Here is a 22,844-nt window from a genome sequence, read left to right as displayed (position 1 = left end):
TTATTTATTTATTGCCTAATTGCTGTGGCTAGGAATTCCAGTATTAGTATTACATAAAGTGGCAAAAGTAGGGATCTTTGTCTTGTTCCTGAGATTAGAGAAAATGGTTTCAGCTTTTCACTGTTGAGTATGATATTAGCTGTGGGCTTGTCATAAACAGCCTTTATTACATTGAGGTATGTTCCCTCTATTCCTTTTTTGGTGAGAGTTTTTATCATGAATGGATGTTGAATTTTGTCAGATGCTTTTTCTACATCTATTGAGATGATGGTATGATTTTTATCCTTTATTTTGTTAATGTGGTATATCACATTGACTGAGTTTTGAATGTTGAACCATCCTTGCATGCCTGGAGTAAATCCCACTTGATCGTGGTGTATGATCTTTTAATGTTTTGCTGAATTCATTTTGCTAATATTTTGTTAAGGATTTTTCTATGTTCATCAGGGATATTGGCTTGTAATTCTCTTTTCTTGTGTTCTTGTTTGGTTTTGATATCAGGATAATACTAGCCTCATAAAATAAGATTGGAAGAGTTCTCTCCTCTTCTGTTTTTTGAAAGAGTTTGGTATTCATCTTTTTTTGAATATTTGGTAGAAATCACCAGTGATGCCTGGACTTTTGTTTATTGGGAGGTTTTGATTATTGATTGAGTTTTCTTGCTAGTAATCAGTTTGTTCAGATTTTCTAACTACTGGGTGAGTCTGTAGACTAACAGGGCTTACTGTGAATAAAGCTTGTGCTAAGACTTCACCTATTATTTGGTCTCTTTAAGTCCTCACTTTGACTCATGGGCCCTGGTATTTTATGTCCCCAAGAATTAGCATTCATTCCCCCAGACTCAGTGTATAGTAATCTCTGAAAGGGTTGTATATTTATTTTTCTCCGTGGCACAGTTATTCTATTAAAAAGCAACAGCCCTCCCCCCCCCCAGGGAAGATTTCATAGAAAATTTATAGTTGTGGCAATACTGCAGGGTCTTTCCTTAAAAGGACCTAGCTTCCCTTTCATCAAGGGCCTGTGGATTTGGGGATTGACTGAGATCTGAAAACTGGGTGAGAGGATAGCAGCAGGCCCCAGGTAGACCACAGGAAGCAGGCAGGTGGTAAAGAAATTTACCAGAGAATGTCAGTAAGCCAGAGCTGGTTTGCTCAGGTCTCTGAGGTGAGGGCCACCTGGCTTCCTATACAGTATTCAACTGACAACTGCACCAATGAAGAAAAGCATACCAGAACCTAGGCAATGACTTTGTAGTGTCCCTTCACTGCTCTATTTTGACAAAGCCTGACATTGCCAGTTGGCAAGAGAGAAATGTTAAGGGTCCGGGTCTGGAATCCCAAAGCAGAGCAAGAAGAGTAGATTTGGAGCTAAGAGGTAGTAATTGGTAACTGGCACAATTACAGTTGATAACTGGCACAGTTGCACTTAGAGGATGTAAGGAGACCAAGTCACTGTTTTGAAAGCTGATGAAGGGAAAGAATTAAGCCTTTTCCTCTCTGACTTTGCTATATAAAATATACCTCAGGTAAGCAAATAGTCAGTGAGACTAGGTTGTTCTTTATCAAAGTTTTTTCCAGCCAAGTAATGAAGAAGGAATGATAGACTATCACCATTTTGTGAATTCCTAATGTATTTAGGCCAGCACTTTTCAATAGAAATATGTGAATCACACATGTAATTTAAAATTTTTTGATCACCACAGTAAAAACAGTAGAAACTGATGAAATTAATGTCTGTAGTATATTTTATTTAACCCAGTATGTCTAAAATATTACCATTTCAACATTGATCAATATAAAAAATATTAACAAGATAGTTTATGTTCCCCTTTTTTGTACTAAGTCTTTAAAATTTGGTGTGTATTTTATACTTACAGCATATTTCCGCTTTGATTAGCCCCACTTGATATACTCAGTAGTCATCTTTGGCTAGTGGCTACCATATTGGATGGTTCAGATCTAGGGCGTGATCATCAATGGCATTAACATCACAGAAAGGGAGGTAACCGGACATTATGCATCTTCTGATACATACCTATGAGGTAGTTATGCCAAAATAAACAAACTTACATGAATCTCATTAAGTATCTAGATCTAGCCACCTATTTTTAATAAGTACAGTGGAATAAAGGGATTATATAAAACAGTACTATCCAGCAAAACCCAGACTCCAGGATACTCTACACAATAATTGACTTGGTTTCTTTAAAAAATAAAATGGCACAGTCAGAGGAAATTGAACCAAAAGAACCTTCACTGATTTGTTAACTAATTGAAATATAAGGACCTGCTTAAAAAAAAAAAAAGTAGACAATAGGAAAATGGGAACACAGGCTAGGTATTTAATGATATGGAGAACTGGCTTTTTAGATGGAACCAAGGGTGTTGCAGTAATGTTTAAAAGTGAGTGTTCTAGAAATACATATTGAAATACATATGTATGAAATGGTATCTTGTCTTTAATTTACTTCAAAATAATTTGGAGGTATAAGTGAACATAATGGGGATAATAAATGAAACAAGATTCAGCATGAGGCTCTGTGTTGCAGCATAGGTTTATATGACCATTCATTGTCATTTGCTACTTTTTTTTTACTTTTGAATATGTTTGAAAATTCCATAACAAAATGTTTTTTTAATGTATGAAATTCAGATTCAAAACCAATAAAATATTAACTTTTCAGTTAGAAATAATTTTAGACTTACAGAACAGTTGTAAAAATAGTACAGAGTTTTCATATACTGTTCACTTAGCTTGTGCCTGGTTTTCTCTGGACTAGGCCCCATGTGCCTTTTCCCTCTGCTAATTTTACTCTTGTCCTTTTGCTGTAATGAACCATAACCACGAGTATAACAACTTTTGAGCCCTGTGAGTCCTTCTAGGGAATAATTGAGTATGAGGGCGGTCTTGGGGACATTCAGCACAATACCTACATTTGGGTTTATTTGGTATTTTCTAGTGATTAGATTGGTTGTGCATTTTTCCTAAGAATACCACACAATGATGTGCCCTTCTCAGTGCATCATATCAGATGATGTAGGTAGATAGGTCTTAATTCTGGTGATGTTTCTTGATCACGTGGGTTAAGGTGGTGGCTGCTTGGTATCTCCTCTGTGAAGCTGCTGCTTTGCTTTTGCTGCTGCTATTGTTGTTAATACATTCTTGGGCGAGATGGTTTCAGTCTCTGCAAATATCTTGTTTCTTCTTATGCATTAGTTTTAGCTTCCACTGGCGATCCTGCCTTGCAACAGTTATTACTGCAGTGTTTTCATAGTAATTTTCTACTTCCAGAAATTGTTTTATTTTAATCTCTAAATAGACTGGGACTATATACATACAGAAACAAGTTGCTTTTATTTGCAATGAAAAATATTCATGTGATAAATTTCCTTAGCTGTTTATTTTATTAAATATCATGTTTGTAAAGAAAATAAAAGCTGTTTTGTTAACTTTCTATTCTAGATTTATCATTTTTTTAATTTTAATTTTTTTAAAAAGATTTTATTTATTTATTTGACAGAGAGACAGCCAGCGAGAGAGGGAACACAAGCAGGGGGAGTGGGAGAGGAAGAAGCAGGCTCCCAGCGGGGGAGCCCGATGTGGGGCTCGATCCCAGAACGCCGGGATCACGCCCTGAGCCGAAGGCAGACGCTTAACAACTGTGCTACCCAGGCGCCTCTAGATTTATCATATTTTAGTAGATGAAACCATCCTTTTCAAAGTGTTGCTGTGTTATGTCCTCCCAAATTACTCACTTTGTTTGGTATAAGTTACATTGACAATACACAGAAATCTTTTCTTGTCTTATGAAGAATTAACCTCACTTTATAACATAAAAAACTATTTATGTTAAATAACAGAAAGGAGATTCTCCTGAGAAAAAAGGGCCAATGTAATGGTTAGTTTTTTCTTCCTGTGTTATCTTATGTATTTATAGAAAGTGAGAAGAATGATACTGTTCTTTCCAGCTGTTTTAGAACAGTTACTGGTTGTTTCCTTCTTTGAAGTGATCGTTTCTGGAGATGATGATCTTAAAGTTTATTAACTTCAGTATTAGAATGTAGTACCTGAGGTTTTTTACCTCTTCAGGAAAATAGAGAAGGGTACTACCAAAGTGTTTAATATCTTTCTAGGCTTTGTAGTAGGCAGTTTATATTTATTTCAGTTCATCACAATAATAAGCCTAGGTGTTGCTCTCTTCATTTGAAGTAAGTAAACTAAAGTGGTTCGCTAACTTTGGCTTAAATCAAGGAGTCAGCATTCAAATTCTTGTCCTACTCCAAAACTTACTTTCTATATTATAGTTGTGGTTTTCAAACTGCTCCACAAATAATATTTTGTTTGAATTAGGATTCTACGCTGCCCTCTTGTGTGCTTTTTATATAAAAGATGATTAATATAAACTTCTTATGTTATTATTTCAGATTAAAACTGTTGGTAGTCTTTGTGAAATTTGGCATATCTTTATGTGTTTGGAAATTGAAGGGTTAGCCAATAATGCCTGATTGTTTCCTCTTAGACATTGCTTCTGTGGTCTATGTATTTTTCTCCAAATGAAGGTAATGCCTCTGCATTTACCTGGAATGTAAATGGAAGAATAGGGATAACAATCCATTTTTCTTTAGAACTGTAACTCCAGAAAATTAATCTCTAATCACTATTCAATAGGTACTCTTTAAAAAGTTTGAAAAATTGACACATAAATTTTAAGTAAATGCTGCCAAACTTTAGTTGTTAGCTACTGGCGGTCTTATCTTGGAATTCTTGAAGAAGCATTTGATGGTAAATTTTCTCCCAGCCTTATCAATAGACCCGGGTCACTTAACTACAGTAAGGTTTAAAAAAATTTTTTTTTAATTTGAATATACTTGACAATGTTACATTAGTTGCAGGCGTACAACAATGTGATTCCGTTTCTCTATATGTTATGCTGTGTGCACCACAAGTGTCACCATACAGTGCTATTACAGTGTCATTGATTGTATTCCCTGTGCTGTGCTTTTTATTCCTGTGGCTTATTCATTCCAGTATTGGAAACCTGTATTTCCCCCTCCTTTTCACCTATTTTGCCCATTCCCCTAACCCCATTTTCCTCTGGCAATCACCAGTTTGTTCTCTGGAGGTATTTATAGGTCTGATTCTGCTTGTTGATTCATTTGTTTTGTTTTTAGAATTCCACATATGAGTGGAATCATATGGTATTTGTCTTTCTCAGTCTGACTTATTTCACTTAGCGTAATACCCTATTTGTTCATCCATGTTGTTGCAAATTGCAAGAACATTTTTATGGCTGCATAATATTCCACTGTGTGTGTGTGTGTGTGTGTGTGTGTGTATGTGTACATGTACACATACACATGCACACACATCTTCCTTATCCTTTTGTCCATTGATAGACACTTAGGTGGCTTCCATATTTTGGCTGTTGTAAATAATGCTGCAGTAAATGTAGGGGTGCATAAGTCTTTTTGAATTTGTGTTTTCATTCTCTTTGGGTAAATATCCAGTAATAGAATTATTAGCTCATATAGTATATCTATTTTTAATATTTTGAGGAACCTCTGTACTGTTTTCTACAATGACTATACTAATTTACATTCCCACCAAGAGTGCACGAGGGTTTCTTTTTCTCCACATCCTTGCCAACACTCATTATTTCTTGTGTTTTTGATTTTAGCCATTCTGACAGTTGTGAGGTGGTAACTCATTATAGTTTTGATTTGTATTTCCCCGATGATGAGTGATGTTGAGCATCTTTTCATTTGTCTGTTTGGCATTTGTAGGACTTCTTGGAAAAATATCTATTCAGGTTCTCTGCTCATTTTTAAATTAGTTTTTTTCTTTTTTTTCGTATTGAGTTGTATAAGTTCTTTATATATTTTGGATATTAGCTCCTTATTGGTTATATCATTTGTAAGTATCTTCTCTCATTCAGTAGATTGCCCTTTTGTTTTGTTGATAGGTGTTCTTTGCTGTGAAAAAACTTATTTTGATGCAGTCCAAATAGTTTATTTTTGCTTTTGTTTCCTTTGCCTTCGGAGACATATCTAGAAAAATATTACTGAAGTCAATGTGAGAGAAATTATTGCTTATGTTGTCTTCTAGTATTTTTATGGTTTCAAGTGGTGAGAATGGACATCCTTATTTAGCTGTAGTACTTTTTAACACAATCAGAGCACCCTGTGTCCCCCTCACGTCTCTACTAATAACTTGTGATGTCTTTCTTTCTCCATTGTATTTAAAACATTTCCCTCCAGATCACAAATAGGAAAAATGAAGGAAACATATATTTTTGATGGTTATGATGCTATTGAAAGGTATTCTGATAGATTAACTAGTCATGTACCTATATTTAATGCTAAAACTTCAACTAATTTTTAAAACAGATGTGATATAAAAGCCAGCAGTTTTAGTTTTTTTTTTTTTTAAAGCATTCTTTTTTTTTTTTTTTAAAGATTGTATTTATTTTTTTGACAGAGAGAGACAGCCAGCGAGAGAGGGAACACAAGCAGGGGGAGTGGGAGAGGAAGAATCAGGCTCCTAGCGAAGAAGCCTGATTTGGGGCTCGATCCCAGAACGCTGGGATCACGCTCTGAGCCAAAGGCAGACGCTTAACAACTGCGCCACCCAGGTGCCCCCTTAAAGCATTCTTAAATGTTTTTCCATTTCAAATCTAAAATATGTTTGAATATAGTTGATGAATTTTTAAACAGACAGTTATTTCCACTCAGTTGTCTGTGATTTCTGAGTTATTGACTCTTCTTCCCTTTTGGAAAGTAAACTCTGAACTTTCTACCTTAACCTAATACGTGTTGTTAAAAGCAGTTTTGTTTTGTCTTTGGCTTTGTATCCATCTGACTTATCTTGAGTCAGCATTTTCTGTTTAAATTGTATTTTTGTAGAATGCAGGACCTCTTGTTTTTATGTTGCATTGTCGTCATGCTGTAAATGGAAGGGCAGTTAGTAAATGCTTTTTATCATTTGTTGATGAAGTAGATATGATTTTTCTAGCTCCTTTCTTGTATTTTAGATTACATGATTATTTTTATGATCTACATTCCTCTAAAGAGAAGACGTGATTTTGCTTGTAACAATTGGAAGGCTAAGATGTTATATACTAATGGATAATTAATAATTATTATATTTATTTTCAATTATAAAGCTAATAGGTGCTTATGAGGGTGAAAAACAAAAGTTTGGAGTCATGAAAAGTAAAAGTTTTTCCTCTCCGTTATTCACATATAACCACTATTAATAGTTTCTTGTATCTAATTATTTTTCATTAGAGCTTTTGAAAATATGCTCTTGGCCATATAACTACCGAGGACCCATATAATGATTGTTGGAACATGATGTCACATCTTTTGGCTTCAGGATGTGGAGGGGAGTAGGGGGCTGACAGAGTAAAGCAGTATTCTGTTTCATCTTTTGATTGCCCTTGATTGTGCTGTTCTGTTTCTGAGCAGTTTTAAATTCTAGAGGGGCTCTCTTTATTTTCTCTTAAGCATCTTTTCCTACTTGTTTGTCAGAATTCCTTTATGTTCTTTTGTGGTATCTTTCTGTTTCTGGAAAAGGGACATTGGGACTTCAGCATATATTTGGTTTTCTGGAAGAAGACTAGGATAATATCTGGCTGTTGGCAGATTGGGAGGATAATCAATGAATTCATTTTATTGATTCCTTTAAGATGGTATTAATGTGTAAATATATGTTCTGAATGCTTTGTTTATAAAAATTAAATATGATCAACTTAAAAGATTGAGAGAAGTGATCTATTGGCTATGAAAGGTACTTGAATACTTTTCATATATTTTGTTGATATTCTTTTAAAAAGTAAATTTCTGCTATTTCACATGTTATATCTGAAGAGTACATTTTAATAGGAACTTTATATAGCAATTCAAATTTTGTACTTACTTGGGCTTTATAATAAAATTAAGCAGTGTTAGCTTAGATACATGGAACATGTGTTAGGTAGGACATAATTTAAAAAAATTTTTTTTTCACAGCAGTTGCATGGGGGAAATATATCCTAATTCTAAAGTGTGAAATTTGAACTGGTAGAATTGTAAACATTTTTAACATTTTAAAGTCTTTTCAATCTGTTCTATATGAGATGGAGTTTTTAAAAAAATCTATCATTGCATGATAGAAAATAGTTTCTAAAAGTAAAAATTTTCTTTTATTTAATTACTTTTTATTTTCACACACAAACACAAACCTTGTCTTCAGATTTTCAGATTGTCATTAAGGACCATTGATTTATTGTTTTGAAATCAATGAGACTTCTTATTTTTGAATACGTGTAACTCATACTTTGCCCTTTCCTGTGACTCTTACTCTTTCAGGTTTCAGGGGCTCATGCATTTCAGCTTCCTTCTTGGCTCTTAATAGAATTTGCGCTGCCATTTTTGCCACCTACTTTATTGTTCCTACATCTGTACTTCATTTGTACCATGATTTAATGAGCAAATGTTGTGCCTTATGGGCAGTAAAATGTTAAAATATCTATCCAACAAGGACAGGGATATCACCCCGTGAAGCTGTAATCAAAATTTCTTATTTTCTGACTATTTTTGAAGTTTGTACAGATAGATACTGGAAGGTTATTATGTCTCAGAATTTATAAAAATATCCTTTTCTCTATATTTTATTGTTCTGAAGGTGTTTTTCTCTGTTAAAAGATATTTATTTAATGATATTATTGAATGTCTTTTCTGTTATAAGGAAGCTGTTTTTTCTTGGTTTTGCTTCCTCATTTTTCTCTGTTTTCCATCTTGCTCACCTCAAATCCAGCTAGAAGTATTTCAGTTGTGAATTGTTGGGTATTGATCCAACATGAGGAATCCTCTACCTTAAAAAAGTTCCTTACAAAAGCTCTCAGTTACATAATTTTGCTTTATTTTTGTCTTATCAGTTTGTTAATAATAATAGTATCATTTATTGTCCAAATGTGCTTAATGTGCTAAATTTCCCTTGTATGTCATGCATATACATACATTATCTCATTTAATCAAATATTGTATAGTTTCTGTTGGCAACAGTGAAAATCAAGTAGTTTTTCTATTGCCTTTTGATATTTCCATCCTATGCTTTTCTGTGAGTGTATTTATAGACTTTAGTTTTTAGAACTGTATCAAGTTTATAGAAAAATTGAGCAAATAGTACAGAGAATTCCCCTATCCATCCCCCAACCCCCTTCAGAGTATTCCCAGTCCTTTCTCCCATCCCTTATAGCATTGCTGTCGTTCATTTCATTTATTCAGTTGCTATAATCACTCAATACATTCCTACTGTTAGTACTTTGAACTAGCAGTTAATTAGTTCAATTAATAAGAAAAATAAAACTTATTTAACCTTTATTTATTCCTTCTCTGACATTCTTCCTTTTTTAATGTAGATTTGAGTTTCTGACCTATGTAATTTTTTTCTCTCTCAAGAACTTCTTTTTAACACTTCTTGCAGGGCAGGTCTTCTGGCAACAAATTCCTTCAGTTTTTGTCTGAGAATATCTTTGTCTTTGGCTTTTGAAGGATAATTTTGCTGGATAAAGAATTCTAGGTTGGTGGATTTTTTTTTTCTTGTCACACTTTATATTTCACTCCACTTTCATCTTGCCTGCGTGGTTTCTGACAAGAGGTTTGATGTAATTCTTATCCTTGTTTCTGTATAGGTAAGGTGAAGTCCCGTCCCGTCCCCCACCCCCCCGGCTTCCTTCAAGATTTTCTCCTTGTCTTTGGTCTTCTGTTGTTTAAATATAATGTACCTAGGTGTAAATTTCTTGTATTTATGTTGTTTCATGTTCTCAGAGCTTCTTGGATCTGTGGTTTTGTGTCTGTCATTAATTTTAGAAAATTCTGTCAGTTAAAAATCATTCAAAAACAATTAAAGGATATTTATAAATTAGTAAGAGTGTATAATTTCTTACTTGAGATTTTCTTGATTTTAATATAGTTAATCATTTTTTACTGAAACTTGGACCTGTTGGACATTATGTTATCAGACTCTGGGTCTTGTCTTATTTAAGTTTCTTCTTTTAGCAGGCCTCGCCTGACAGGTCTCTAGCAGGGGAAAGGAGATGCTGCTTTGTTAGTGCCAGGTTGGAGTAGAACTCCAGGTTTCCCACTTGGGGTCTAGAGAACGGGTTGTAGAGAGGATGGAGGTTGCCCCTTGTTTCCATTGGGCAGGGATGTAAACTTAGAGTTGCCATTTGGCCTCCACTGATACTGTCTTGGAGAAGGGATAGCCTTTTTATCACTGGGTGGTGGTGAAATCCAGATTCTTCCAGACTACCCCAGAGAGAGATGGAGGTGTGCCTCTTTAGAGCTGGGTGGGGATGGAAGTCTAGGTTCTCCCTATGGTCTTCACTGACCTTAGGGCAGGGTGTGTCTCATACTCCTTGGCTTCCCACTCAGCTTTCTCTGTCCATATTCTGTCAGAGGGTCGGGGCTCCTCAGGATAGCCTGGTGAGGTCAGAAGTCTAGGTTCCCATTTGGCCTTTGTCGTTAGGGCTGGGAATGGGCAATTTTTTCTGTAGTGTTTTGCTAGAGTAGAGTGGTAATTATCTAAAAGTTTTCTGTTTTGCTAGGTTGTCTCTTTCCTGGATAAAGAACAGGCTTTTCTTGGGGTTTTTTGGGTCTTCTCCAATTGATGTTTTTGTCTTTCTGGCTTCTCTGGTACTCATTCTGAAACATGAAGCAGAAAGAAAACCCACAATATTCATTCTCTTGTTGTTCTTTTGGGTCCTGAGTTCCTTAGTTGGACTCCCTTCTTTCTGCCTTTTAGAGTCTTCTTCCATTTGTGTTAGATATCATGTCCCTAGGTTTTAGTTATACTTAGAGAAATAGGGAAAAGCTTGTCTTTTCACCATAGCTATGGTTTGTAAGCTGAAGTCCTAGGAATATATCATTTAATTTACAGAAATATAATTATGCATAACCTTTTAAGAACAGTTGACACTGTTGTTGCTCACTAATTATTTATTGAATTGAGTCACAAGTGGTGCATAGTTCTTTAGGAAAGTTGTCTCCTCTAAGATGTTTGTGAATTGAGAAGAGGAAAATGCAACTAAAACAAACACGTGCAGCATTTATACCAAGTTCGTTTTCAAATATATCAATTTGTGTACTTCTTAGTAAACATAATTTATGATTTAGGGGAGGAAAGATTAGAAAGTATTGTGTTGAACAATAACTTCAGTCTTTTCCTGTCATTTCCATTGTTAACTGGAAGCTGGTTCTATTATGCGAAATTCATTTTGGATGATCATTTGTCTTTTGATTTTGTGCTGCAGATTGTAAATGAGCCTGGTCTTTTATTATAAAACCACAGATAACCTCTGGAGCTGGTGAGCCAGTCAAAGCATCTATTCTAAATTATAAGTTCTCATTTAGTTTGAGGCTACTTCACACCATTTGAAAGATAAAGGTTCACATGAGTCAGGTGATTTTCAAGTGTTTGAGTGTTCAGTTCAGATTTTAAAAAGTACTTTTTAAAAATTTCAGTTTGAATAATAACTGTAGGATAGTCGTCTCCGTTTTACAGATGAGGAAATTGAAAAATGTGATTTAGTTTATGACTTATCCAAGAGCATTCAGTTAATTGAGATTAGAACTGGAACAATAGGCCAAGATTGGAACTCTAAATTTTTTTTTAAACACCGTCTGTGCTCAGTCCAATAGACCATGCCAATAACCAAATTAAATTTATATATCTTTCAAATTGAGAGCAAGGGGAAAAAAAAGAGTTATCCAATTAGAACCTTGGCTTCAGACATGGTCCATAAATATCTAATTTTTCAGTCTGATGCATCAAGAATGTTTCATCATTATCATATCCCTTCTTTCCTATGCAGCATAATAAAAAGTCTATACACACAAGACAATAGTTTCAAAAAATATTTTCTCCTTAACAAGAAATATGATAGTTATTTGAATTTTTACAACTTAAAGAAAAACTGAAAAAAATGATATGTATAACAAATATAGTGCATATACTGGCCATTAATTAGATAACATAGCTATGCCATACATATTGCACATATGCGATATGAAACGTATTGAAAATTTATGATAGGTTTATAACCTATCAGTACTATCACATTAAAGAGTACTATTGTATCAAGTAAGTTGGAATTTGGGAACTGGTTTACTTAATTAACTTTTATTCCATATCTGTCTTCTTATTTTGAAATATTTACATAAAATATATATATGCTTTCTTTTTAGAGTAGTTTGTTATAATATGCATAAAGAATTTATCACTAAAAATTAAGGGTCTGGGTTTTCAATTTAGTTCTTATTCTGCTAAATATATTAACCACAGAAGCATATTTGCAGTATTGTCTGGAAAGTAGAATCCTGATGTAGCAACTAATTAATATTGTAGCACCATGGAGATTTCTTCTCTGCTATTTTTTTTAACCTTTTCTCCTATTCTAAGATTCTCCTTTTGTACTCTATTGTTAAAATTCTGGCCACTGTGAGGTAAAGCTGGGTAATAATATATTGCTTTTCCATTTACTGCTTCTGCTTCTCATAGTGGGTATTTTCTTTAAAATGACTCAGTTCGAGGTGATACTAAAAAAAAGTTTAAAGCCTCTATCTCAGTTGTCCAAGATTAAGAATGCATATAATGAAACTAAGTTATTATAAATTTTATTCCCCAAGTCTAAACTAATTCTTCCTATCTTTGAAGTTTGTTTTTTTGTTATTAACATTTATTGTGTTTTGCCTTGTATTATAGTTAACTGTTAACTTGACCCCCACAGTACCTATGAAAGTGTTTTACACTTTGTCTATTTTCAAGTACATGTTCTGAATTGAATTTAGTTCCCTGAAGACAAGGTAAACAAGTGACCCCTTCATAATACCTGTTTTTTTAAATATGAATATGTTGATTTTGTTTCTGTTTCAGCTTGCTTTTCATTGGGCTGTTATGTATTCATTGTTAATTTTATGGTCTATTCAGGGGCGCCTGGGTGGCTCAGTCATTAAGCGTCTGCTTTCTGGTCAGGGCGTGATCCTGGCGTCCTGGGATCGAGCCCCACGTCAGGCTCTTCCCCGGGAGCCTGCTTCTTCCTCTCCCCCTCCCCCTGCTTGTGTTCCCTCTCTCACTGGCTGTCTCTATCTCTGTCGAATGAATAAATAAAATCTTTAAAAAAAAATTATGGTCTATTCACAGTTTTCTTTACATGGTTAGATTATTAAGATTTTGTTTCCCCAGTACTCTTTTAATTTGTGTGGTGAAAAATCAGATTTGTATTTCCCTAATGATCAGTGACCTTGAGCATCTTTTCATATGTCTGTTGGCCGTCTGTCTGTCTTTCTTGGAAAAATGTCTGTTCATGTCTTCTGCCCATTTTTAATTGGATTATTCATTTTTTGGATGTTGAGTTTTATAAGTTGTTCATGAAACTTTGGATACTAACCCTTTATCAGATATATCATCTGTAAATATCTTCTCCCATTCCATAGGTTGCCTTTTAGTTTTGTTGATTGTTTCCTTAACTGTGTAGAAGCTTTTTATTTTGTCAAAGTCCCAATAGTTTATTTTTGCTTTTGTTTACCTTGCTTCAGGAGACAATATCTGAAAAAGAAGTTGCTACAGATAATGTCAAAGACATTCTTGCCTGTGTTCTCCTCTAGGATTTTTATTGTTTCAGGTCTCACATTTAGGTTTTTCCTCCATTTTGAATTTATTTTTGTGTGTGGTACAGAAAGTGGTCCAGTTTCATTCTTTTGCATATTGCTGTCCAGTTTTCCCAACACCGTTTATTGAAGAGACTCTCATTTTCCCATTGGATATTCTTTCCTGCTTTGTTGGAGATTAACTGGCCATATAGTTGTAGGTTCATTTCTGGGTTTTCTATTCTGTTCCATTGATCTAGGTGTCTATTTTTGTGCCAGTCAGAATGGCTAAAATCAATAGCACAAGAAACAACAGATGTTGGTGTGGATATGGAGGGAGGAGAACTTTCTTGCATTGTTGGTGGGAATGCAAACTGGTGCAGCCCACTCTGGAAAACAGTATGGAGGGTCCTCAAAAAGTTAAAAATAGAACTACCCTATGATCCAGCAATTGCACTACTAGGTGTTTACCCTAAGAGTACAAAAGTACTAATTCAAAAGGATACATGCACCCTGAACTTTATAGCAGCATTATCTATAATACCCAAATTGTGAAAACAGCCCAAGTGCCCATTGACTGATGAAAGGATAAAAAAGGGGTGGTACACACACACACACACACACACACACACACACACACACAATGAAATGGGTTAAATAGGTGATGGGGACTAAGGAGTGCACTTGTTGTGATGAGCACCAGTTATTGTGTGGAAGTGTTGAACCATTACATTGTACACCTGAAACTAATATGCTGTATATTAACTAACTGGAATTTAAATAAAAACTTCTAAAAAAAGAAAAATTAGGTGATCATTGCTCAAGTATTTTATTTATTTATTTTATTTATTTATTTGAAAAAGAAAGAGAGCATGAGTGGGGTTGGGGCAGAGGAAGAGGGACAGAGAGAATCTTAAGTAGGCTCTATGCCCATTACAGAGCCTACCACAGGGTTCCGTCACACAACCCTGAGATCATGACCTGAGCCAAAATCAAGAGTTGGATGCTTAACTGACTGAGCCACCCAGACACCCCTGCTCAATTATCTTAAAATATAAATTGTATTCTAATAAATGCCATTTAGTTGCCAGTCCAGTGAGAACAGTGTCTGCCATTAAGTATGTACTCAAAAAATTGAATAAATGGATGAATGAAAGAACTAACAAATGGTTCTTATACCCCTCTCTTTAATAGTTTGTCTACTTACGTATTTATAGGGAAGGTCACTATGGTCAAGCATTTGTTGGAAATTCTTAATTTAAATTTAAACTTCTTAGTGCTGAAGGCTGATTCTCTGTGTGAACATGCTACATGAAACCTGTTAACTGATTAAGATGTATCAAGTTAATAGATATCCAGGCTAAGTATATAGGTACGAGCCCATTAAGCAGAATTACATAAAATTGTTATGTAGATAAATGAGACTTAGTGAGTGTGAAGGGAGTCTGTAGACTGTAAGCTACTATACAAAGATTAGTCTGTTCATCAAACAATCTTTTATTATTAATATGAAACCAGTAATACATGTTAAATAATACTGTTGTACGGTAACTACATTGTAGGTAGTGTTGGGTATATGCAACGTGTGTTTGGGTATTACGCTGGATTTATAGCTTGTCAAGATATAGACTAAAGCTTATTCTTGGTAAGGTGTCTTTAAGTGTTCCTAAATGCTTAGAAAGATGCAATTATAAGAAAAATTACGGAGAATTAATAACTAAGTACGTAGAATACAATTTTGATAGATTATTATTGGAAAGCAAATTTCTAAATGTCAGTGCTGTAATTCAGATGTGAATCTTTGGGGGGAAGTAGTTTGGATTTATTTGTAAGAAACATTGAAAGGCTGAACTTTAAAAGATCAAAGCTTATCTTTGGAGATTATTCAAGAGCAAGGTAGATTTTCTGTTTATTTGAAGTTAGAAATGAGAAGGAAACAAGTAAAATGGTTCGTTTGTAGGTGAAAATTATTATGTTGAAAAAGATTCCCAGTTTCACGCAAGAAAGCATTTAAGCACATTAGTAATATTTAGCTTTTTAATTTTAAGCCAAAAACAATTTACTAAGAAAAACCTAACCTAAAAAAATCACTGTGAAATATGTTTCTTAGGTTATACTCATGAATTTCTGGAAACTACGTAATTTTTTTTCAACTCCTGCAAAGAGAAAGAACATACGTTTTTCTATAAAATTTTCCTTTTTACTGATGTCATTTTGTTGTCCTCCAAATTTGTATATGGTAGGATAGTACAAAGTGCTGTGGACTTATTATTTAATGGAAATATGTCTCTTCAGAGATCATTTGCTGTCTAGACCTCTACATACCAGTCATGAACACATTATACTTCACTATTTAGATTACTGTGGTTGCAAGGCAGCATTTAAAAAAGAGAAGAATTTTAAATATTATGCTTGGAAATCATATGAAGGACAATTAAAATCTGGTGTATTAATCAAAATACCATTTGTTATATTTTGTTTCCTTTTTAAAAATAATCTTTTTTAAAAAAATTTTTAAAAAGAATCTACTTTTTTTTTAAAGTTTTTTAAAAAGAATTTTTTAAAAAGAATCTACTTAGAATTTTTTAAAAAGAATCTACTTAGAATTTTTGATAGATAAAGGAAGTAGTCTTAACCTTTAGACCAAATGTAGTGCATTTAAATGCATACATATAATAAGACCTTGTTATTTTATATTAGACTCTTGGAAGTCTGGGCGTAGTTTGCATACTGGTTGAGTAGAAGTGTACTTTTATATTGCCTAATAAATTCATGATCTACATTTTTGAAAGTATATTTAGTCTTACTGAGGGTGTTTTAGTTAAGGTTGCTATAACAAATACCACAGACTGGATGGTTTAAACATTTATTTCTCAGTTCTTGAGGCTGGAAGTCGGAGATCAGGGTGCCAGCATTGTTGGGTTCTCAGTAAGGGCCCTTTTCCTGGTGGTTATGTCTTCATATGGCCTTCCTTGGTATGTGCATGCAGAGAGAAAGAGAGAGAGAGATCTCAAGTCTCTTGTTTGTTTTATAAGGGCATTAATCCCATGGTGAAGGGCCTACTCTCATGACCTAATTTAACCATAATCATCTCCCATGGGTCACACATTCAAATACCTTCATACTGAGGATTAAGGTTTCAGTATAGGAATTGGTAGGGGACACAACCGTTCAGTTCATAGCAGAAGGAGAAACAATAACTTTCAAAGAATCACTAAGCAATTTTAATTGCATTCATTTGTATACAAACAATATGCTATTTACATCATCTAGCATAACTTTTACTTTGCATTTTTATAGTAGTACAAGGCTGAAAGAGAGAAACATATAGTGGAGGAATATCAAGCTGGCTTGAAATATAGAACTCTTGATTTTAAAAAAGTAAGCTAATCTAGGGACACCTAGGTGGCTTAGTCGGTTAAGTGTCTGCCTTTGGCTCAGGTCCTGATCCCACGGTCTGGGGATTGAGCCATGTCAGTTGGGCTCCCTGCTTAGCAGGGGAGTCTGCTTCTCCCTCTGCCTCTCCCCCCCCCCACTTGTGCTCTCTCATGCTCACTCTGTCTCTCAAATAAATAAATACATAAATAAAAATAAAAAAAATAAAAAGACAAAGCTAATTTAAGTAATGTGATGTATATGTGTTACATATATGCATGTAGCTTGTTGATTATAAAAATTTAAGATACCTGACAAGATAACCTGTTTGATTTAAACCAAATAGATGAGATTAGGATAGAATCTTTTTCTACAAAGAGACTGTAACCTCTTGATTCATGATGATTACTTACTGCATATTATCTCCATCTTCTAGCTTTCCAGAATGTTGTCTAAGAACAGGTTCCAGCTGCACGGCCCAGGTCTACCCCAGTTTGTTAGGTAGTCTTCACAGAGGCAGGAAGTATATGAGCAGTTATTTTCCACTCTTGGTTGCAGTGGGTTCAATAGATTCCACCTTGAGATGTAGCAGAATTTTCTTCTTTGTTCAATAGAGTTCTTTGCGAATTTTTGTTCAGGTCACATCCTGGAATGAACACATAGTTCACTTGCTCTTTATTTGCACTCTCCAGTGTGGTAGCCACTAGCCACATGTGGCTATTGAGCACGTGAAATGTGGCTAGTCTGAAATGTAAGTATAAAGTACGCACCAGATTTTGAAAAAAGAGAGTAAAATAGCTCACTAATAGCTTTGGTATTTGTTACCATATTGAAATGATAGTATTTTGTATGTATCGTTAAAGTTAATTTCATCTTGTCCATGTCTTTATTGTTTTTAATGTGCCTGTTAGAAAATTTCAAATTACGTATGTGGCTTGCATTTGTGGGCCCCAGTGCGCTGAATGATCTTAAATATTATGGTACATATATGTATTAAATGACCACAGCAGCTTAACTTGTGTTCCAAAAGCAGTTCAGTTGAGTCCCTCTTTACCCTATTTTCTTTCTTTATATTTTTCTCCCATTCAGCCTCAATCTAGTTTGAAAGCTGTTAGTGTCCCAGCATAGGATGTTTTCTTTCTTAATCTTCATTGTATTTTAAGATAAATATTTATAAATTAAGATTTCATCCTCCTTCCTCCAGAAGTCACAGACATTGGCAATTCATTCACTAAATGAATATGGATAATTTAATACTGTGTGTTTTGAAGAAGCGAAAACCGTGGCCTTGGCCACCTTTCAGATTTCTCTTTTCTCAGAGGAAGGTTTATGCCTGCTTGGTATTATTGCCAAAATCTGAAGCTTATAGTTTAGCATAAAAAAACATCCCTTTTCCTCCTGGAAAACACATACAACAACAGGGAAAATAAATGAAAATGCATAAATTCCATTTTTACTAAAATAAGACAGAGAAAAATCTTCAGATTCCAAAGTGCTGCAGCACTGGCTGCAGTCCATCAGCGCCATGGGTGAGCCAGCAGTCACAGGGCGTGGAGCTGCCTAGGAAGAACGGAGGGGCCGGAGTGGTAACATTTCAGAAAGTACCAGCACCAATGAACCTACATAAAGATCAGCCACCACCCTACAGTCTAGAAGCTAGAGCTGGAGCCTCCATGCCCAAAGCTGAGATCTGATATTGGGCATTAGCTGCTAGGGCAAGGAGGGAGAAAAGAGAAGCAGGGGGTGTGGAAATGTCTAACAGCAGCAGATCTCAGCATGCAAACAAAGACACACATTCTGAACTTCAGGGGTGTCACCCTAGGAAGCAGGGCTGTTATCCTTGGGACAGTGGGCAGTGAGGTAGCCAGGTATCACTAGCGGCAACTGTGCTGGCCGCAGAAGCCCTCCAGGACCCAGTGAGGCAAAAAAGGAATTTGAAAGAAATAGTTTGTCACTGTGGCCTGGAAGAGAGAGCCATTGGACTTCAAGTATTACATAAAGGCTACCCACTTCCCCCAATCCTGCATTCACTGGAACCTGCTACCTGGTCTAGGAAAACCTAAGCTCTTCAGCCTTAGTTACAAAATGTATTGTTATGGCATCAAATAAAATATACTTCTGGGAAACAAAAAAGAAAAAAAAAACAAAAGAGAAACAAGCAAAAACACACTGGCAAATGAAGTCTTACCTGGTGGTCCCCTTTGCACTGAGTCCATTGGTTCTTCTGTGTATTTGGCTTATTACATTGAATTGTGGAGTTTGATTTTTCTGTGTCTTTCACTAAAAAATAATGTTCTTGAGGGTAGACTCTATTGTTCCACCATAAAACATAGTACCTGTGGCTTTGAAGACCTTTTGTACTTTGGAGAGGGTGAATGCTGTAGGTAATAGCATTTGTCATGATTTGGCAAAGTATTGCCATCAAAGTCTCTCTAAATTAGAAAAAAGTGATATCAGCTAGGAATTGACCTAGTTTGTATTCCCATATTTCAGAGAACTGTTTGACTGTTTTCTGAGAAACAGTTCTTACCTACTTCCTTGCCCAGAAGAATAAAAACCCTAAGATTTCTGCTCTAAGAAGTCATAAGGAGCTCACTGTAATGATTTTCTTTATTCTTTGGCAGAATCACTCTGTATATATCTAGCTCTGCTTAAACCAATTAACCAAATGATAGTTGTTCCCTGAAATGTGATTTATTCTTTTCTAGCATAGCCAGTCAGCCCCTTACTGAAGTAAAAAGATAGCAGATACAAGGTGTATCTGTTGTAACTTATATATCCTGTATGTCAGGTATAATTCCTTTTTTTTTCATAGCTGTGACTACTTGTGTTTTAAAAATATTTTTTATTGGTCATAAATTTGACAGAATGAAAAAAAAAAGATATAATTCGTACTTTTAAGCTGAAACCATCTAGTTGGTATGACCACTGGGTTCTTCTTTTCCTAAATGGATTTCTACCTAGCAAATTTTGTGAGGGAAGAGGAATAGCAGAGATAATACCTATAATGTTTGTGGAGAGTATTCTCTTTCTTTCTGTTACTGATTATAATTGTATTGTTTGTGAGATCAAACATAAGAAAGAAAGATGTTTTGATACTGTGTACTTTGGCTGGTGTATTGGTAGCAAGATGGTTTGGAAACACTTGTCATTTGATTCCTGACAGTATTTATCGCTTAAAGTCAGGAGTTAAGAAGTCTTTAAAGATTGCATTCTTATCCTGGTATCTTTCATCTTTGGCAAAGACCTATGGTGCTACTAGGACTTTTTATATTTTCAGTTTTCACAGATTATAATGGGGCATCATTGATTTCTAGATATATTTAAAAAAATTGACCATGGAAAGTTTATTTTCATGGAGTAATAGTCACTAAAAGACTAAGTCCCCATGCCATTCTTTAAAATAAATTGTAACTGAAGAAAAGACAAGTTGAGTCTTAGAGAGTAGAAGATTTATTCTCTTGGGTCCAACAGTTTACAAATGTTTGAAATAGCAAATTTTTATGAGGAAAAAAGTGTTTGTTGTAGAATGTGTTTCTTGATCACATGAGACGCTGGGGCATCAACTATATTTGTCAGCCCTCTATTACTTTCCCCATTCTTACAATAACCATCGTGAAATGATTCGTGAAAATACAGCCTTGATGTATGGGATCAACCCCAGTCTTTCTGCCTTGTTCAAGGATCTTTAGATAACATTCTTGTCCTCATGACTTTTGAGCTAGATATTTTTTTTATTTGTTTAATCATTATTTGGAATTGTTTTCTGTGTAACATCCTATTTCTTGCTATAACAGGTATTTTATTATAGGGTCAGTCATCTATAGATGAGCTTAAATCTATTGTTAGTTTTAGAGGATTCAGGGAGAAAAAAATAAATTTGGAATCATATTTGCTTAAAAATGATCTCTTAAATATCTAATCTAATAAACAGCTTATTTATTTTATAGATGCATTGTATATATATGTATATAATTTATATTTATTATATGTCACATTATATGCACACATTTATTTCCATTATTGAAGTAATTATGCATCATCTCCTCAAAGGAATCTTGAAATTATCACACTTGTCTCTTTATCCCCCTTTATCCTGGTAGTTGAACAAGGAATTGTTCCATCTAATTAAAACTTTAGCTAAATTTCTTAATCTTGGAATCTTTTGTTTGATAATAGTAAGATCAAGTTCTGAATTTTGCTAGGGGACAATGAGCTTAACTGAGAGGCTTTCAATAAAGCCATTGTCATTTTCTTCTTCATTAATGACTATTTTGCCCTAATAAAATTAGGAAGAGAATGATGGATTCCCTGTTGTTTACTTACGTTCTTTTAAGATGAGGGAAGCTTTTATACAGCATATTTATTTTAACGTGAAATTTACTTGTTCAAGGTTACTGTGTGCCTCGTGTGTGGCATTTGCCTGTGAGTTCCAGGTAAGATAGAGGCACCGACTTTAAGGACCCCAGACAATTTGGTGAATTTGAAACATTGAGTAGTTAGCCTTTCCATTTTCCTACCCCTCTATGTAGGTAACTTGTCATAGATTGAAAGCACTGTGTAATAGTTTTCATATCTTTTATGGGGAGCGTATTACTTTGAGATGATTACTATGATCCTGGTTGTTACCAAACTAAGCTTTTGTTTTCTCATAAGTAAAATGAAGTTAATACTAATTATAACCTACCTCACAGAGTTACTGTGAAGATTAAATTAATGCAAGTCAATTAGCACAGTGTCTGATACATATACTAAACATTGGGTATTAGTATAATAATTAGTATGATTTATTTTACAAATGTTTATTGAATAACTTATTGAATACCTAGAACAGTGATAAACCCTATGAGGGCTGTAGAAGAAATATTACATATCATTTTCCTGTAGGGAATTACAACATAGTTGTGATAAAACAGACACATGAAGATGTAAGAGCAGTCTGGCCATGACATCTGTGACCCCAGTGATGTCCGGGGTTGATTAAGCTGATCTGACTGGCTAGGCAGGTAGTTCCCTTCCTCCCTCACTGCTCCATGTGCGTTTTTCCCTAAGCTGCATGCTTGGTCAGGTTTGGGCAGAGAGGACCTTTCTCCGGTCAAGGGTCTATGAGTAGCTGCGCTCCTCTGCTGGAACGTCCAACAAGCCCTCAAAGTCCATTTGTAGGAGAACGTAGGGTAGTCAGGCTTCCAAGTCTCCTGACGCATCCAGATGAGGCGCTGCATGTGGCAGTCTGCCTCTCTTTAAAAACAGGAAAAACAAAAAACAAGAAAAACCAAATGAAAAAACATGAAACAACGGTGAACTATGTATGACAATGTATAAATAAGGATCAGCCTGTGTAGCCTGGGTTGTTGGTGCTGCACAAGAATCAGAACAGTAAGAGATCAGTGAGGGTGGGGCACTCGAAGCAAGCCTCACACAGGAGATGGCACTGGAGCTTTGTCTGGAGAAATGGCTGCTGTTGGAGACGAAGGGTGTTTCAGGTCAAGACAACTAGGGCCCATTCACAAGACAGTCAAGAAGAAGAATTGATGAAGGCAGAGGCCTCCAGTTGCTGATGATAAGGAAATCAGAAAGTAAGATCTGAATTCCTGTCTCAGATTTTAAGCATCTTAATAGCAAAGTTTTATATTGGTACTTTTTTAGCCCTTCCCTTTTATATATCTAACACTATAACCCTGTTCCCACCATGTTCTTGTACGAATACTGACATGTCACTTTCTCCGAGGCGAGACACTATACGTATCAAGTTGTTTCTGCACTTTTATTACTGCAAGAGGACCTCTTGTCAGTGTAATTCACTGTGTTTTCTTGATGATGCAGTCAGCATCGATTTTCTTT

At 35.1% G+C, this 22,844-nt stretch overlaps 1 protein-coding gene across 2 annotated transcripts in view; it reads left to right on the top strand.

Moving 5' to 3' along the window:
* RNGTT (RNA guanylyltransferase and 5'-phosphatase) overlaps positions 1–22,844 on the top strand; it is a 308,710-nt gene that overhangs the window by 215,610 nt on the left and 70,256 nt on the right. The gene's annotated exons all lie outside the window — the stretch shown is intronic.

Source organism: Ursus americanus, chromosome 11 (genome assembly GCF_024610735.1).
Source record: "Ursus americanus isolate L20-20 chromosome 11, mUrsAme1.1.p, whole genome shotgun sequence".
Taxonomy (NCBI): Eukaryota; Metazoa; Chordata; class Mammalia; order Carnivora; family Ursidae; genus Ursus; species Ursus americanus.
This window is presented reverse-complemented; position numbering and strand designations above follow the sequence as displayed.